Consider the following 19,432-nt stretch of genomic DNA (forward strand, 5'->3'; position numbering starts at 1 on the left):
CCTTCATAATTTAAGAAAATTGACACAACGGTATTTTATGTAAAATAAGACCCCAAGGAAAAATTTTGAAAATTACTTCTAACCGGGAAAATCAAAACAACTATATCAAGGTAGATAATGTAAATCATTAGATTTATTCAATTTTGTGATCCAAGAAAAAATTCACAAGTCGGACGGTATCCGTTATACAAAGATTATGAAAACCCCGAAAACTCTCAAACTGCTTAATTAATAAACAAAGTTAATATTTGTATACCGATAGCAAACACCTGACGTTAGACATATTTCTTTTTACAATAAGATTCCAGGTATTCTAACAATAAAAAGGTTTGTAATGGTCGCCATTTTGATTTTTTAGACCGATTTATCTGACACGATTTTCTTGCAGCTATTCATGAAAAATTAATAGGTAAAAATAAATCCGTTCGCCACTTACTAATTTTCAATGTGTAAACTCGTGCAACACCTACACGAATTACGATACAACCGTTCCGTTCATTAATCAAAGTACTGAAAGTACTGTTAGACGGTGGCGCCGTTTGAAAGTGGCATATTACATGTATGTAAATTATTGTTGTCGAAAATCCACAGCCAGCGTCTCACACATGTACTAGCACAACTGGTCGTAAGTTACTTACATGGATAATGCTGTGGAAATCGTAGTTGTGTTCACAATCCACACTTACAAATGTTGTGTCTCTTTATCGTCATCTTTTGGGGAAAATCTATAGATTTATCACAGTAGCCTTTGTAGTATAGAAGTTTGTATCTATATATTTGTATCTATATGTTTGTATCTATATCAGTTGATATTAAAACTCCGTTTTCGGTAATTCATGTACTACACAAATGTATTTTGATTGCCCCAGAATGACTCATTAAATATGTGGGTTGCCACCACATATTGATGAATAAATCAAATCCAAGTGATTTCATCACAGTACGCCAAACTATTTCATTGTATAAAGAAGGAGAATTTTGGTTTTTTCCCTTTTGATCTTTGGGTCTTTGACTTTTAAAAAGTGTGGATTGGACTTTTGTGCTTTTAAAGATAGTGTAGATTTCTCAAAGTAACGAGAACAAATAAAGCTTTAGTATGATTAAACCCTTATCAGGTTTTTACTAACTATTTGGGCATACATGTATTATGTTTTTTGTCCCTCTCGACAGCATTTTCCCTCAATTTCTCCACGGGGAAAAAGTTGCATCATCACACTTGCTTGTGGACTATTACACTTGCTTTTGTCCTCATAGTCAGTTATACATTTAGGTGTACAGAAAACGAAATGGTTTGCAAGACCCTGTTTGATAAAACTGGTATTGCTTTTGAATGCACGTCATCATGAAACAGAAAAGTCAATCAATATTTTATCTTTGACTGTAGTGGATTATTTCCATTTGCTCACAACGAAAGTGAATAAAAATTTGAGAAAAAAATATAATCATACAATATTCAGTCGCGACAGTTTCATTAATCAACGTTTTAAAGTACATTTGTCTGATTGTATATAGCTATAGATTTATTCAAATCATTTGAATGAATTTGGGAAAGTCACATGTATATTTTATCGCTTCTCAGTACACTTTAACACGCATAATTTACTTGCAACATTAAACTTTTCTAGTTAACTTACAAGAAATATAGATTAATTATTCAAAATTAGTTTTTAAAAACACCAAACAAACAAAATCCAAGTTAAACGCATGTTTTTCTGACCGTACAGCTGTGTATATAAATTTCATTTTATTCTTTACATGTACTATCGTCTATGTACAATAGATCTACGGTCCGCAAATCCCGGCAATATTTCTGGAAAGCTATAGTTCTGTAGCTCAGCAGAATACTACAGTCATCTATGAAGCACATTTTTTACCTTCATGTTTTATTATTTATCGCAAATATAGCATGGATGTATACGCTACGGCCGATGTAGCATTTCGTTGAGTGATAACACTTATTTCGATTGCGAGTCGCAACAAACTGGCGCATTTATATAGGCCCGCCTATTTGTAAATGGAAACAAATGTCGAAGAAAGCTCATAATAGAGTTGTACTCGCGAGTTAAAAATTATTTAAGAACAAAAGGGGTGATATTTACGTACATGTGTAAATAATGTTATCTGTTTGCGAAAAAGTCCCCCAAAACCAAAGAAAAGGTTTTCTAATAGCAGAGACGGGTGCATATGGATCAAAGTCACAGATTGTACTTCGCTCATCAAATTGCATTATTTCAGTTTAGTGTGAAAAATTCGTCAGAAACTGTTAATTGAACAAAATTATTACATCTTACATTAGCGTTCCTAATGTACCATAAATGTATATGGAATATATGAGTTTAACCGATTGTTTTTTCTCACAAAAAAGCTAGCGTTTGCTGCAAATTAGAGATACACGAGCTGATACGACGTGAAATCCATAAGACGTTTTACAGCATGTCTTTAATCCCTTATTTGCTTACAAAAATTCTGAACTGAAAATCTTTGTAACATCGTTAAATGTTGTTTGTTTATACATGTACATGTAAATTGGCGACTTGATTTGCACGTGAATTTTACAATCCTAAGTCGATCGATTAGCGTGTTTGAGAGAAAGTCAGCAGCAAGTAAAGCATCAACATCAGTAGTAAATATTGTCTGATGAATATTGAGGTGCCTGTAATAATATTAATGTTCCTACAGACTGGGTGGGTGACAAAATTAGGTTTATCACAGGATAGTCCAATATTAAACACATTTGTATCTTAAATTTCAAGTTTTTTGTTTGTTAAAAAAACCACATGAACACTTGTAGAAGAAAGTGTGCAATTGATCGGTTGAAGTTCAATAAAATGTAATTTATCTAATATTCATTATCAGTATCTGTTGTGAATTCTTTAGAATGAGCTACACAAAAATTAATATTCTTCCTCAACTAAAATTAATGCGTTGAAAATGAATGAATTTATTGATGAAGCATACTTGCTGAAATATGAAATGGCAAACCTTTTTAAATTGTGTGTGTTTCTGACAATTGTTTACATCATAAAAACAAAAACAAGAAGCGATTATTGTGAGATCTCTTATCCAATTATCGCAGTGATATAGTTTATGCAGTCCTGATACAGAGTTTAACGTCACAACTGGCAATTCATGCATGGTGCATAAATTATCGCTAAGCAGACAGGGTAACGGCTCATTTAAAATAATAAAACACAATTTCATAAATTAGTTAAATATATGTACAAAATGATTAGCAGCTATAATGCTTAAAATATCTGATAAGATTAAAATTAGTTATCATACTGAAATCGACACATAGATAAAACATTGCGTGTAACATTGCATACCTAACAGAGTTATCGTTCGTTATCCGCTAGGGTCCCCGTGAGAAATACTCTTCCGGTCAGGACCGTAGCAATAGACCGTGGCTATTTATAGCCACCGTCTAAAAATCATACTCCGAAAATCAGAGACATAAATAACAGAGATTGTCAACTCCGCCATTAGCGTGTAAATGTTACGAGATCAACCTTACTTTGAGAACCACAAGTGCAACAGCAACCTTGTATAAGTCATTAAATTTGAACCTGATAGTGAACATGAACATGAACCTGTAAATATTTTAGGCATGTTTTATTTATGAAATATTTACAAAAACTCTTTATCTAGTTTTTAAATTACTTTTTCAAAACTTATTGACTTTTCACAAAATAATGGTAATGCTTTACTTTACTCATATAATGGTAATGTAATGCATTACTTCAAGAAAATTAAGTAATGGTAATGGTAATTTAATGCCCCAATTCATGAAGTAATAGTAATGTAATGCATTATTTTACAATGTAATTCACCTTAAGCCTGATTCCAACTAAGCCGAAAAACATGAACATTAACATTTAACTTGGTTCTTCAATCGATAAGATTGTATATAGAATATGATAAGTCTTCCAAAACGTATAATCTATTATAGATTTTGCTTACAATGCAATGTTTAAAATTTAAGTTCAGTTTAATCAACTAAAGAGCCAACGAACGAGAAGGCAAATTCAGACTTGGTTTTATTTTCTTTGTACAAAATTCTTTTTGAGACGAACAGCAGTCATAGTGCAAGTAGACTGGAAGCCAATGAAACACCTATTTAATTTGTAAAACATCTGTGTATAACCCGTCCCGATTTAAACTTCGGCTTGCGCATGAAATTTAGTAGTATTAAGGTGAAAGATTGTCAAAAAAAAATTCACAACTTTTCAAAAATGGCACATTGCGTTTGGGAACTTTAATTTCGATTCAATCATCAACCTCTTCTATTGATTAATAAGCTCGTACACCAACTGAATCGTCAACGGAGCTGTGCATTCAGTTACGTAACTCATTCCACATTTGAACCCGAGCAAGAATATTTTGATCGAAAAAACTATTTGTTTATTTTCTAAATAGAATTTTGTTTATACACAGAGGCCTTAAAAAGGTTTAATGCGTGTTTTTATAATACATATTTACTGAAATGCATGACAAATTTCTGCAGTATTTTCTTACGCGTAGACTCAATTCATGTGTTCTACGCGTGCCTTCCGGTTTGAGACTTCGGCTGACAGTAAACCAATAGACGGGGTCACGTGACCCCGTCTAAAAACTGTTGCGTTTTCTTTTTGTGAAGATCTATAGGAAATAGTGCAATTGTGGGAGGAGTACTGCATAGTATATGCAGTTCGTTATTCCAAAAACACTGAAGGGTGCGTTTTAGATTGGAAAAAAATGGTGGAGGGTCAGTTAGAGTTTTCCAACGTCTTGCCATCCCGGCATAAGGTACGTCCCCTCATACTGTAGGCGTCAAACCCTACTTTATATAAGATTTTTTACCCAGGTTCGTTCCGCAATTTATTTCTTCTGGAACAAGGTTAACTCTCCTGAAATAAAGCAACTTGTAAAGTGTTCAACAATTTATTATGAAAAAAAACAAAGAAAAATACTGAGACTTACATGTAATACCTGATTCAGGTGGAAAAAGGTGTAGATCTTGGCCTTGAGTAGATACACTACTGATGTCTTAAAGCTTTGTCATGATTAAAATAGCCAAAAGAATAAAGAACTGAAAGTAGCCAATAAAAACTGTTCATGCTTGACTGACATTTGACCACCGATAGCCAGAGTATATCCCTCGATACAGCTGTATTACACAGAATACCTTTAATTCTATAGAACGCCAAAAATAAAATCTACGACAATACAAAGGATGAAGCTGTTAATACGGAAAAGAGTTCAGTTGAATGTACAGTGAAATAGATAAGTTCAAATAAAAAAAAAACTTGTAAAAACGTATCTTCTAATTAGAGCCAATGAATGTAGCTTTGTTATTGATTCGTATCTGTTTTATAAGTTTTGAATTATCATGTTCAAAACTGAATGAGTTAAACGGAAAACAAATACTTGTTTGTAACGTCATTCTGGACAGGGCATCTGTGAGAATTTAATTCCTAATCTTCATTTGTTCTATAAAATAGTTCTAATATAATTCTGGTTGAAATTCCAGAGTTTAGGAACTTATTTTTGCCAATAATTGACTAATTAATTCTAATTCTAAAAATTAGAAATTAAGTTGAGTAACAAATGTTTATCATTGATCCCTTTTTGTCACAGTATAGTCATTTTATATATTGAGCATTACAGTTATCAAGAAGATCAAAATCAAATGGGATATAAACCTACATCAAACTTGTGAAGCCCGAGAATTGTCCAGAGGCCAAAGTCTAATTTTAAAGAATCAAAAATATGTCAAAATGCTTGCATATAAGTTAAACCATATATAATAACATTTGAATTTTGGTGAATTTAAATTGTTTTCTTTTGTAAAATTGGACCCCCCCACCCCATGTAGCACCATCCTACTCCTGAAAAAAATGATTTAGACAAATTTGAATTTTCACTTTCCAAGGTTGCTTTCAATAATGTTGCAACTTTTCTAAGAATTTTTTTTATAGAAAAATATTTTTCTCAATATATTCCTTTGTTAAGATTAAACCGGTCCCCAGTGTGCCCCTACTCTACCCCCGGGGATCATAATTTGACCAAACTTGAATATACCCTACGAGATGATACTTCACACAAGTTACTGCTTTTCTGGCCAGTCGTGTTCTGAATAGAAGATCTTAAATAAAATTGCTCTTTATATTCCTATGTAAAAATTTGACCCACATTGTGGCCATACCTACCCGAAGGGAGCATGATTTAAGCAAACTTAAATCTTCACTATCTTAGGATGCTTCCACACAAGTTTCAGCTTTTCTGGCTAAATGGTTTTTGAGAAAAGATTTTTAAAGATTAACTCTATATACTCCTATGTAAAACTTCGACCCCCATTGCGGCCCAACCTTACCCCCTGGGACCATGATTTGAACAAACTTGAATATACACTATCTGAGGATGCTTCCACACAAATTTCAGCTTTTCTGGCCAAATGGTTTTTGAGAAGAAGATTTTTGAAAAATATCACCAAATTTTCAATAGATCCTAATTATTTCCCCTTGAAGTAGGACGTGTCCCTTTATTTTAACAAACTTGAATCCCCTTTACCCAATAATGCTTTGTGCTAAGTTTGGTTGAAATTGGCCAAGTGATTCAGGAGAAGAAGTCGAAAATGTAAAAAGTTTACTGACAGACGAAGAGACGGACGGACGGACAGACGGACGCCGGACAAAAACTGATCAGAAAAGCTCACTTGAGCTTTCAGCTTAGGTGAGATTGAAAAAAGAATTGAATTTGAACATTGTTCGTTATCCATACATGCCATGCACATACGGATATATTTTTCAAACAAGCAACATTATTTACAGAGATCTCTAAATGAAAGTTTCATTTTACTTTAAACAGTTTGATGAAACATGTGCAAAGGATTTTTCTCCACTTAGCCACAAAAACGCTTTTAATCTGACGCTTTATTAAGAATGTGGAAGAAATATTTAATTAAAATTTCGTCTACGAACATGATTGTAAGTTGTTTTTTCCTCTACAATTTACACCACGTTAATTAAACATGCATGCAGAGTTAAACTGTTACTTCCTTTATTAACGTGCAAAACTTATGTATTTTAAAATGTACTTTTAAGTTACTGAGACGTTTACGATGACGATATGTATGTGTTGCTGTTCTAGCTAAATAACTTTTTTTGTATTATTTTTTAACGATCAGTTACTTTACATACAATTTTAATGCCTTTTTCACCCCGAATACCATTAATCTAACTTAGACAGATTATTTTCCTAATTAAAAAAATTATAGTTTATATTGGGGGGGGGGGGGATGCAACGATTACAGCCAATTTGCTACCTGGTTCATCCGTACGTGCATTTTGGATGCACTTTCTACTTTTCACTTTTCTTCCATTATTTACACACAGTGGGGATGCATTTTTCACCTTTTTAACAATGGTGAAACAGCTAAACAAACATCAAGTTAACTATGTTGCCAAGGCCTTTGTGATAGAATCAAGACAAAAGACTTTTTCAAACCCTTAGAAACAAACATTATGATATATTATTTTTACAAAATACCAATTATAGAAAAAAGGAAGAGCATATGATCACAACAGTTTGAATTATCCCGAATCGAGGCTTGAAGTAATAAGATGAATGGCAATTTTAACCTTAATGATATTTTCATGAAAATAATCCATGAAGGAAAAGAAGCCATACTTGAGATTTTTCAAAATCTCAGATACATTACAAAATTGGTCTCCAATGAATCATAAAGAGAGTAGTTATGGTTCAGATCATCTACCAGTTGATTTATGCATAAAAAGAAATAAATTCCTAAAAGGTAAAGGAATACGAAAATTTTATTATTCCCCATTGAATGACAAAGAGTATATAGAAATTGTAAAACAGATAGTTTTAGAGTTTGAAACGCAATACTCCTGTGTTGTGTATAATAGAGGCACTATATCATGTGTACCTGATAATAATGTACTATTTATATTTTGTGACCAATTGTTATAGGTACATTGCTTAAGGAAAAAAGACACACTATTTCGGTCTTAAGTTATTAAAAAAAAAATCTTGAAAGAGAACAAAACGCTTGAACAGGAAATCTTATATTTAGCATAAAAGGACTATGTGCGGTATGGTCAAATATCTGTCCCCGATTTCAGCCAATTTTTAAATAGTATCGTATAAAAATAAAATCTTCACAAATCATTGTATAGAGGATGCCTATAACTTTAATCTTGATTTTAGTCATCATTGCTCATTCGCTGTGTATCTATGATGTCACTTTAAGAGGTTCGATCCTCTGATTTTGGGTAGCCATTTTGGGTCACCTCTAGTCAGGAAATTCTGTTTCATATATGAATTCTACTTGTAAATTACTTTTTTACAATGCCAAATAAACTATATTGAATAAAATAGTGAAGGAAAAATTCCATATTTAGTCAGTGTAGTAAGGGACTATATTTTGTGGCGGAATGTTTTTAAGAAGAAAATGAACATTATTCATAACTCATTTGTTTTAGAGTACCGTCATTTTGGCTTTCTTATTTTCCGTGCAGACCAAATTTTCAGATAGTTTATGCATTGGGATATCTTTGTGTTGTTTCAAAAACATATTTCAACATTATTTCAATATTTTTATCAACACATATTGGCATGTTTAAGTGATATTTCATAAAAGTAAAGAAAAAATCAACTCCAATTTCCCCCTAAATTTAGCTTATTTCATGCCATATCTCAAAATTTACATTATAGACCCATACTTTTGGTTTTATTTTCTGAATATTTAAGTTTCTTTTGACAAGTCTGTCAGAATTTGAGAAAAAGTTTGAGACTTTTAAATTATTTAATTGCATAGTGAATCGCTTATGAATAAAAATAGTATTTTTTCAGTGCACAAAGATCAAAATATCCATACGGTGAAGAAATTGCAAACTTTTTCATTATGATAATTTTAATTTTATTAATTCTAAATAATGTAAATATGTATTTGATACCATGGTTCATTTTGATAAAAAATTAAAGAGGGAAAAGCAATTTATGTGCAATCTGCACTTTCAGTGCAGAAAGGTCATATTGAATACACCGTAGCACCGAAAGGAGCATATAGACCACAAAATTTTGTTTTGAATTTTGGTTTAGATATGTATGTAGATGTTAAAAAAATACTTTAGAAAAAAAACTTAGAGACTTTTGATTGCAGGATCCAACGTCCTTAAATGACCTAATTCCCGCAAATTTGCAAAAAAATGAAAATACTCTCATTTTTTCTCCATATTTTGCATTTGGAAGTATAGAGCGCAGGTCTGCTCAAGAGCGATTTTAACATATGTTTTCCTTCCGATAGTTATACACATTATATTATAAAATGGTACTTGAGCAAGCCTGCGCTCGATGTTTCCCAATCGAAAAACCATAGGTAAACACCCATATTTTGCTATAAAACATCAATTTATCAAAATAATGCAATCTTCATGACGTCATTTATACATAATGGCGTCACTGTAGTGATAACCTCTTATATTTTTATCTTTATTTTCAATATGATTTTAACTATCTTTCACCTTATTTTCAAAGCTCTTTCTAAAACTTTGATTTCGGGGCAAAAAATGCATAAAAGCGCACTTAGTCCTTTGACACAAGACACCATATAACAACTTTAAGAAAAACATAACAAATCGGGAGGAATTATGAAGGAATATGACTACTTCGTAAAAAGGTCAATTTATACGACCAAAAGCAAAACCAGGGAGAAAATAACATAGATAAAACAGACTTTGTTGTCAAGTGCGATATTCTATGCTACAGCCTGTCTCATCTTTGTAGACCAGGACTGTCCCTCTACAGCTTCAGTAAACCTCTCTCTGTCTACATGTCCCATATACCTCAGATATGGCTGTGTAAACTTGACATTTGTCATTTTTACAATACATAAGGTTTCCCTGTATCTGAGTGTCTTGTAATGATACATGGCAATGTACACTATATAGGAAACACTCCCAAACTTGGCTGCTTATTTCAGCATGTGACATGATAGTTTGTTTGCTATATGCATTTGTTTGCTGACACCTCTATTAGTGAAAATGTGTAATAGAAATGCAGGGTTCTGATGAACCTCTGGGTTTTTTACATTACTTCAAGCTCTAGTATATTAAAACAGAGGGTAAAGACAAAATCTTTTCCGCAATATATATTTATTTTGCAAACCGAACTACAAAGTCAGCTAAAAATTATTTCGGCTGAATCAAACCGATTAGTGTGACCAATGTAGTACGGAATACACGTGTTTTCTGTTTGTTTTGGACAATAGGTATTTTTTTTTGTTAATGGAATATGCCTTCACTCATTTTGTAAATTTGTTTCCGTATATTATTCTTTAGTTTGAATTTTGCAACAGTTGTAAAAAATATCAAAATGGGGGCAAATAAATGAATAGAAAAAATGATTAGTTTTTATCATTCCCTCTGAGTAAATATTTTATAAGGAAAATCATTGTTAACAGAACATTAAAATGTTATGAATGCAACTCAAATTTCTAACATCTGTTTCACATTATCGTTTTTAATATTCAGTAAAGTGTGTTGTGTTACAATTTAATGAATACATATGCATAAACATCTTCACGTACTAGTATTTTGACACATCATTATGCCCTATATTTTGTCCGTTTGATTTTTGCTAAACATTTTTTTAAAAATCACACGCTTCGAGTTTCAACAAAATGTAAGTAACTCTTTTAAAACCGCATCTATAAGAATGTGTAAAAAAAAAGGGGGGGGGGCGAGCAATATATGGTCGTTTTCTAAATAAAGCAATCTGCTAAAAAAAGAAATAACTAAAGTAAGATAGGAATTTACCAAAACAATATAATATATAATTATGCTAATAATTGCTTTTTTTTCATTTTCTCTAACAACTACTGTTTATGAACTGCACATAAACAAATTTATGTTTGTCTGTTTTCGATCACAGGTATAGTGCCATCTTGTTTATCCTCATACTGTGGGAGGTTCGGGGAAGTGATGACTTCATTACCAAGTATGATAAATACAACAGTGTGTGTAAAAGAATGGGATATCAGGATAAACGCTGTGAGGAAAAAGGTATAATCATTTTTATGCACAATATACATACTGAAAATAAACAGGGTCATTTTCATTTTTTAATTAATGCAAAATGATTTGAAAACACTGCTATCATTAGATGAATTTATTTTCAAATACCGTTTGTCAAAGAATCGAAATGTAAAGAAATAAGAACTGAACATAAATTTTGGGCTTTTTTCGTAGAGATATTTATCAACCATTTTGAGAGTAACTAAAGAAATTATTTGTTTTCATATTTTATTCATTTCATAATGGTTCCATTAAACTTATTAAAGCAAATTTCAACATGTTTTCAAACATAGCGATAATCATGTTCAATACGACTACAAAAAAAATATCAAACCAAAAGCGACTTAATGTAGGTGTGATTTTTTTTTATTAAAAAAAAAAGGGTATGTCTCTTTTTTAAGTAAATTCCAAATTTTCGTTCTATATTTATTAAAAGGTATTTAAAAACGAAATGTTCTGAAGATTTAATTTTTTTAAATGTTGCATTTATTTTAAAATCATCGCATTCCATGCAAGACTATCAACACAACAGAAAGATCTAAAAGATAAAGAAGTCGTTGTGTTTGCTGACGTTACATTAAACACAGGGAATGCTTACAACGCCACCACTGGTAAATTTACCGCCTCTGTAAGGGGACACTACTCCTTTACTTGGACCATCGCTACCCAATCAGGAGCGTGGTTCAGCACACAGTTAGTCATTAATGGTAAACCTATAAGTTACAACCATGTTAACGGGAAATCTCACGGAGCCAATCACGAGACCGGGTCCTCATTTGCCATCCTTAAAATGGAGAAAAATGACGTGGTATCGATTATAATGTATCAGACAGGAGAGATTGCCTATGGACTATGGTCCTCTTTTTCTGGTTTTAAACTGTAAAAAAATATAATTGAAATTGTGTAGTTCCATGCTAACATGTATGACAAATAAACAATGAATAAAATGAAATGCTCATGATTTTTTTTCAATCAATTAATGTTAAATATGAACATTCGAATGCTTCTACTTCTGATCGGTGTTACACTCTGTTCCAGTCAGTGATTGAAGTGGAGATTTAAGAATAGTAGCATGAGCAATGGTTATCAAAAAAAATGTTAAGAAAAGGAATATCGTATAATAAACTAAATCTCTAGAAGTGCGCAATAATACAACGATATATAAAGTTAATAATTATTTGTAATATCTATTTATTATCATGATTATTCAATTTATTTTTTGGAAATTTACCTTATGGAAAATTGGCATTCAGAGCAAATTCTTACATTTTGTGTTTTGCCGATTACTTATATCATCTATGCATTGTGGAATATTACGCAAGAGCTCCTTTGCTTACTAGCAATTACAAAACTAGAGTGCCTGGTTCCTGAACTTTTCAAAGTGAATTAAAACAAACATAAGTCACCCATCTTTCCCAAATAGTTGGAAAATTGATATAAACTAGATTTCATAGGAAATGCAATTCAGGAAAGGAATTTGATAAAGAAAATAAAAAAGTGTGCATTAATATTTCTAAAAGAAAAATTCTTTTTTTTAAATATGTATTTACTTGAAATAACAAACTAGAAGAATTGTTTTTATAAAGAACAACACCGTGACTATTAATGGTTTTGAAAAAATAAAAACATGAAATACATTTTCAAACATTGTTTACCATGCACCTTTACTACCTTCCTCCTCCCTGAGTGAGGATGTTTTAAAAGGGCAGCATTCTAAAAGGATAAATTGAGCCAAATAGATCAAATTAAAGTATTAACAAGTCTCTTGTAATGACTTTCAATCAGTGACTAATTTGTTCTTTTACTTTTATAAAACACTGAATATCTATATAATTTCATACGATTCATGCAATAGATCACTGCACCCACCAGTGAAAATTGTTTATGTTTATATACAACTACTAACAATTCATACGTAAATAAAAAGACGAAAATAAACATTCACCGACAGCTTCTCTTATATTTCATTTTATTACGTGGATCGATGTTTGAAATTCAAAGTTCCATAACTCGAGCTAGTTCATCAAGCCAATTACTGCAGAACTACAACAAGTGATCATCTGTATTATAAAGCACTTATTCAGTGACTATTCGGGCGCCTTGGAAAAGAACTGATATTTCTGGTGACAGTTAATTTGCAATTTGCCATTGTGCATATCAACAGTAAATTCTAAATAGCCAATAACATCAACTTTAAACAAGAGGCCCATGGGCCACATCGCTCACCTGAGGAACAATAGGTATGATAAAGTCAGCTTAATGGAGTCATAATACAAACAATCTGGACAATGTACAATAATACATGTAGATCCTTTATGAATAAAATCCATTTTCCCCCTGGATATTCCTATGTTTTAACAGGATGATTTTGTAACGTGAAAGGGGGTCACTGCCTGTGATCCACGTGGGCCCGTACCGGAGATAGACTTGGATAGCCCTGATTGCTGCCAATATTTACAAGAGCAGACTTTAATCACCGCTCCTGCACATATATAGGGACTCAACGTTACGCAGGCAGGGATGACCGCACACCTACGTAACTCAACAGGACCAACGTTAACGCAAGCAGGGATTGCCGCACACTGCGCTAGAAAGGCCAGAACACCAGCAGGGATGACCACACACTAGTGCTCCGCCGCAACCACCACCATTACAAGCAGGGATGATCGCACTCTTGTATTAATGCGATACAGGGCAGGGATGACCGCATACTCTGTATCGTAGGTTAGAAAACACGATATTAGATAGAGCAGGGATGTCCACACACCCAATCTATCCCAACCTGTTCAAGTTTAACCCCAAACAGTCGCTCTGTGTCACTCAGTAGACACTGTCCCTATATATGTGCCGGCCTAAAATAATTCAAAGTATCTAAAAATTGGAAATCAAAAATAAACAAACTAATCCGTCCTAACCCAAAAATACTTATGCAGAACAACTTACATCCATTGAATATTAATTACTGTATAAAAATAATTATCACAATAATTGGATGACAGTGGATGCATTAATTAAAATAATCAAGAATCAATAAATCAAGGGCAATAACTCAATACAGTAATACAAACAGATTCTAATGAAAAAATAGCTGCCTGCTTCAATTTTATAGTCATATCACATGTTGAGTATTGCAGTTCTCAAAAAGATCCTTTACAATTGTTTATATATGGGATATTTAGCTACATCAAACTCTGAACCTTCTTGTGAGACCAAACAATTGTCCTGGAGCCAAAGTCTTAACAATTACAAAGAATCATCTTGCTGATTAGTTTCTGAGAAGAAGATTCTTAAAGATTTACTCTATATATTCCTATGTAAAACTTTAACACCACCCTACCCCCAGGGATCATGATTTTCACAACTTTGAGTCTACACTACCTGAGGATGCTTCCACACAAGTTTCAGTTTTCCTGGCTGATTAGTTTCTGAGAAGAAGATTTTTAAAGATTTACTCTATATATTCCTATGTAAAATTTCGACCCCCCATTTTGGCCCCACCCTACCCCCTGGGGTCATGATTTTCACAACTTTGAATCTACACTACCTGAGGATGCTTTCACACAAGTGTCAGCTTTCCTGGCCGATTATTTTCTGAGAAGAAGATTTTTCAAGATATACTCTATATATTCATATATTATAATTCGACCCCCATTGTGGCCCAACCCTACCCCCGGGGGTCATGATTTTCACAACTTTGAATCTACACTACCTGATGATGCTTTCACACTAGTTTCAGCTTTCCTGGCTGATTAGTTTCTGAGAAGAAGATTTTTAAAGATATACTCTATATATTCATATGTTAAAATTCGACCCCCCATTGTGGCGCCACCCTACCCCCGGGGGTCATGATTTTCACAACTTTGAATCTACACTACCTGATAATGCTTCCACACAAGTGTCAGGTTTCCTGGCTGATTAGTTTCTGAGAAGAAGATTTTTCAAGATTTACTCTATATATTCCTTTGTAAAACTTCGACCCCCATTGTGGCCCAACCCTACCCCCGGGGATCATGATTTTCACAATTTTGAATCTACACTACCTGATGATGCTTTCATACAAGTGTCAGCTTTCATGGCCGATTAGTTTCTGAGAAGAAGATTTTTAAAGATATACTCTATATATTCATATGTTAAAATTCGACCCCCCCATTGTGGCGCCACCCTACCCCCGGGGGTCATGATTTTCACAATTTAGTATCTACACTACCTGAGGATGCTTCCACACAAGTGTCAGCTTTCCTGGTCTTATGGTTCATGAGAAGAAGATTTTTGAAAATTTCTCGAAAATTTTCATAAATTGCTTATTATCTCCCGTTGCAAAAGGGCGTGGTCCTTAATTTTCACAACTTTGAATTCCCTTAGGCTAAGAATACTTTGTGCCAAGTTTGGTTGAAATGGGCCCAGTGGTTCTTGAGAAGATGTTGAAAATATGAAAAGTTTACAGACAGACGGACAGACGGACGGACAGACGGACAGACGGACAGACAGACGGACGACAGACAAAATGTGATCAGAATAGCTCACTTGAGCTTTCAGCTCAGGTGAGCTAAAAAGAGAAAACAAATAATAAGTTTTTAAAAAATTAAAAAGTTTCAATACACGTCAATCTACATTAAAGTTGATCGACTTTGTAAGAGAATACAAGCCTAAAATATGAAATTTTAATCATCTGTGTATATTGACGAAATCAACACCAAGTAAACACCTTATGTTACATTTTAATGAGGATAACTACATTATATACATGTATTTATATAACTACCTACATCCAGCAGATGTCATACCACACCGTTGAAGACTCCATTCGTCTGACCAGCATATACATTTGAAATGAGCTTCTTGTACGCATCGATGTTTGCTAAACTGTAAGAAATTTCAATTTCATCAAATGCATCTTCGAGTTATTAAGTTTGAAAATGGGTATTTAGAGTTAAAATAATCGTGTTTATCTGAAAACATATTACTATAACAAACTCAACTACACTAAAATAATATTTTTCAGGATCGACAGGACACGAATATCAATATATCGGTAGCATTAAATTATAACCATTATATGTTTGATAGATTTGTTGAAAAAATTCAATATAAATGTTTCCTAATAAAATTCATTTGGTAATTTCCTCAATCAGATATGGAGCAGTTCTGTTATTTTCTCTATTGTTGGGGGCAAGCGGAAGTGACGACTTTATTACCAAGTATGAGAAATACAATAGTGTGTGTAGGAGAATGGGATATCAAGATAAACGCTGTGAAGAAAGAGGTAGGGTCAATTTATTGGAGTTACTCAGACTTTACGTAAAAGAAATGAGATTAAATTTTTAATTTTTAAGCTTGATATATAATTCACTCGAAAACGTTATCAGCTTCTGTGTCAAGAAAACAAAATATGGTTATGAAAACAATATGGTAGTCGTAGGCATATGTCAAATGTGTATAACAAGCTCCTTTCTAATCAATACAGAACATGCAGTTATCGATTAATCCAACTTCAAATAAGTGGTTAAAAACATATGAAGCATTAAAGGATAGATTTAAATATGTTTCACATTATATCTTAAAAATAAAAAACCAAATGAATTTAATTTTTTTTTCAAAGACCACTTAAGACATCGTGATAGCCTACAAGGTATGGCAAGTTTACAATTCAAGCATTTTTGAAATCGAACAAAAATGTATTCTGCCTTATAAAATCTTATAACAAGTACTTGCTATTTTTCTAATTCTAATGTCTAATGTTTGGTTTTTGCAGAGGTAATTGCATTTCATGCCCGGATGTCTACAGATCAGAAGAATATAAAAAATAGGAATGTCGTTGTATTCGGTACCGTCACATTAAACACCGGGAAAGCCTATAACCCTACCACGAGCAAATTTACTGCCCCAAGCAGAGGGCACTATTCCTTTACGTGGACCATTGCAACTTATCCTGGAGCTATGTTTAACACGCAGCTGGTCATCAACGGTAAATCTGTCAGTTATAATCATGTCAACGGGAGGGTAGGAGGGAACAATTACGAGGCGGGATCATCAACCGTCATCCTTAAAATGGAGAAAAACGACGTGGTATCAATATTATCAGCTGATACCGGAGAGTCCGCCCGTGGGTTGTGGTCCTCTTTCTCTGGTTTTAAATTGTAAACAAAAATATCGCATTCCATGTAGACGCTTAGCAAATAAACAATACATTCAGAAGACTTTTAACTTTTTTCTTAACTTCGAGCTGGCTGGTCGTTCTATTGAGATAATTTTTTACCATACAATAATCTATTATGCAGGTTAAGCAAAATTGATTATTAACTCTTGTAATCAAGGAGGATGTGCGGCCATCGTGTACATTTGAGGTTAAGAATGTAAACATCTCTTGAACTGGCTTGTGTCTGTCCGAAACTGAAAATGCTCATACTTTAACATTACTTGATGGTACTTCAACATTACATGATGGTACTTCAACATTACATGATGGTACTTAAACATTATTTGCTGATACTTCTTCTTTATATGATGGTACTGTCTTCAATATGCCATGGTTCTAAAAATAGGGATGCGTCCCCTCGCGACCGAAATTAGCTAAAACTCAAAACACGTGGATGCCTTTATAGTTTTTAAACACTGGGCCTGATTGTCTGTTTCAGAGATTAAACAGATAGGACTAAGGTCCACTGAGACTAGTTTAGATCAAGATAATCAACAAATACTACTGTTTGATTAAGTGTTGTCTTTTCAGGAAGGAGTCTTCTCGTTATCAAACATGCTTCTTATAATAAGAAACTCATGAAATTTTGTCACAGTGAAACAGATCATGTAACCAAATGATTCTATCAGTTTTATCAAATTTGACCTCCTTGTTTTTGCCTAAAGGCAGGTCAAGGTCACTACCTTTTTAACTTTTCAACTTAAAGGATGATAAAAATAAATGTAGTTTTTTGCAGTTATGTAGATATCTGTTTAAGATATGAAGAGTATATTCTTTAATGAAATGATAGAATATTAGAATGTCAATCACCTTATACTACCTAATTGTAATAAATATTAAAACTAAAATTGATATTACTTAGCCTGCATTTCCCCTAAATTTCTTAATTTTTAAAGAAATTTTGATTATTTTTTTATGCTTCCAATATTAAAATATTCCTCATCTTTACGTATATATAAGACATTACATAAAGATATAAATTGACAGAAAAGCTAATATATTGACCATTTAATACGAGAGATGAAACTGAATTTCATGATTTTTTCACACAAATCAATGTATAGAATGGACGCTTTAAAAAGCTTATAAAATGTAATTTGAGAGGCAAATCATAGTTTAAAAACATTTTCTGAATCCCAAATATCACATCAGTAGTTCACATGAGTTTAAAAAATCCAACATTAGTGTTATTGTTTTAAAAATGCTCAAACAAATCATTTATTTCCTGCAATTCTGAACTGCGTGTGATATTTTCTTACACCAATATTCCGCCAAAAATATAGTCATTCTTAGATTCTAAACATTGATTACTATTTCTATGCCAAGCTGTATGATAGCAAAAGAGAAAAAAAAATATACTATTTTAATTTCTTTTCATCTTGATTTAATGAATAAATAATCAAACTTACGTTTGACAAGTTGAAAACCAGAAAAGACTCCATCCTTAAAAAGGTCATTTCAAATTTTAAAGAAAGGCTGCTTGGTGAAACCATTGGGGCTCCCAATAAGCGCATAAAAATCAGGGGGTATGAAAAGTCTCCCAGAAAATTTTGGTCCAAAAATGTGCATTCAGAATCCAATCCTTTGGCGCCTGATATTAATAGCACCCAAACAAAAACTTCTGTCATTTATGTTAGATTGGACTTATGGGGATTGATGGGCTCTCCCTAGAGATCAACACGTAGTAGTGGCAATGTAAGCACCGATTCGTTCAACACTACAGTTACTTCTAAAATCAGATTCAATTTTGTCCCTTGGACAGTAAGTCACTGGTTAATAGCGTAAAAGCGCAAAAACCAATAGACCTGGCTAAACAGTAGTAAAACAAGCGTCAATTGAAGGCACCTGCTTGCAGGATTAGAACAATCAACCTACGACAGAAAACGTACTCATAAAATTGACATCGAATTTGAAGGCGCCTAAACAAGGACGACTAATAAATCATGGGACTCAGAAGTCGTTTGACATAAAGAGATTTCGGCGCAGGTTCCAACAAATATAATGAAAGTGACCGTGCCACAATTTCCTCCAGAATTCAGTTTCGCCTTAGCGGCACTAGCTCTAGTTTGGCAATATTGATTTTGATAATATCTAATTGGATTAGAAAAGTGTCCAATATTATATCAGGAAATAAAAGTAAATGAAGCTTGTTCGAATTGTT

General features: G+C 33.0%; 1 non-coding gene across 1 annotated transcript; it reads left to right on the forward strand.

The window, feature by feature from the left end:
- Nucleotides 1-15,816: 15,816 nt before the first annotated feature.
- Nucleotides 15,817-17,272, forward strand: LOC105321622 (uncharacterized). Its single transcript, XR_010707813.1, has 4 exons — nucleotides 15,817-15,940; nucleotides 16,208-16,338; nucleotides 16,675-16,704; nucleotides 16,828-17,272. It is a non-coding gene; the product is annotated as an uncharacterized protein (transcript).
- Nucleotides 17,273-19,432: the final 2,160 nt, after the last annotated feature.

This window comes from Magallana gigas, chromosome 7, assembly GCF_963853765.1.
Source record: "Magallana gigas chromosome 7, xbMagGiga1.1, whole genome shotgun sequence".
NCBI lineage: Eukaryota > Metazoa > Mollusca > Bivalvia > Ostreida > Ostreidae > Magallana > Magallana gigas.